Source organism: Tenrec ecaudatus, chromosome 13 (genome assembly GCF_050624435.1).
Source record: "Tenrec ecaudatus isolate mTenEca1 chromosome 13, mTenEca1.hap1, whole genome shotgun sequence".
NCBI lineage: Eukaryota > Metazoa > Chordata > Mammalia > Afrosoricida > Tenrecidae > Tenrec > Tenrec ecaudatus.
The window spans coordinates 5,481,446-5,482,580 of record NC_134542.1 but is presented as its reverse complement, the minus strand read 5'-3'; the positions used below and the strand labels follow the sequence as shown (position 1 = coordinate 5,482,580).

The 1,135-nt window shown below is 51.8% G+C and overlaps 1 pseudogene; it reads right to left on the bottom strand.

Moving 5' to 3' along the window:
* Positions 1 to 224: 224 nt before the first annotated feature.
* Positions 225 to 659, bottom strand: LOC142424141 (small nuclear ribonucleoprotein Sm D2 pseudogene; annotated as a pseudogene).
* Positions 660 to 1,135: the final 476 nt, after the last annotated feature.

Sequence of the window (1,135 nt, the reverse complement as noted above, 5' to 3'; positions counted from 1 at the left end):
AAGATATGACAAAATAATAATTTATAAGTTATCAAGGGTTCATGAGGGAGGGGGGAATGGGGAGGGAGTGGGAAAATGAGGAGCTGATGCCAGGGGTTTAGGTGAAGAGCAAATGTTTTGCGAATGATGAGGGCAATGAATGTAAAAATGTGCTTTGCATAGTTGATGTATGTATGGATTGTGATAAGAGTTGTATGAGCCCTTAATAAAACATTTCTTTTTTTACAACAAACACTGGGCATTTATTCTTCTGGAGATGCGGGGCAGGGCTTCCCGGCGTGGCGGTGCGGCCCTATTTGCCAGCGATAAGTGGGTTCCGCAGCACCACGATGACGGAGTCGCCTCGCAGGAACATCTTGGAGATGTAGCGGTCTTTGTTGACGGGCTTGGACTTCTTCTTGCCCTTGCCGCTCTTGGGGACCTCGGTCCACATCTCCTTCACGTTCTCCAGCACCATGTTGCAGTGCCTGTCGAAGGCCTTCACGCGACCCAGAAGCTTCTTGTTGTTGCGGCAGTTGATGAGCATCTGGGTGTTGTTCTTGACCGACGGCGTGAGCACGGAGAGGGGCCCCGTGTTGAACTCCTCCTCCTCCCGCTTCTGCGGTTCCTCCGGGGTCATCTCGCTCTTGGGCTTGTTGAGGAGGCTCATGGTGCTTAGCTTAGCTGCATTCTCCGATCAAACCTGTCTTCTCCAAAAACATTTTTTTTTAAAAAGAAGAATCGATGGATTTGAACTATGGTGTTGGTGAAGAAGATGCAAAGCACCATGGACTTGCAAAAGGACAAACAGATCAGCCTTGGACGAAGTACAGCCAGGACGCGCCTTAAAGGCAAGGATTCACGATGCTGTCTCACATACTTTGGGCACGTTGTCAGGGGACGCCGGTCCCTGCGGAAGCACATCACGCTTGGGAAAGTGGAGGGGCGGTGAAAAGAGGAAGGCCCTCGAGGCGATGGACGGACACAGAGGCTGCAACAATGGGCTCAGACCCAGCAACCCGTGCCAGGGGACCGGCCGTGCTGTGTTTCGTGGTACATAGGACCCCGATGAGCTGGAACCCACTCAATGGCAGCTAACAAAAACCAACTCTTCTCTGATAAAGAAGGGTAGCACATCTCCTGCTGCTGGCCCGTG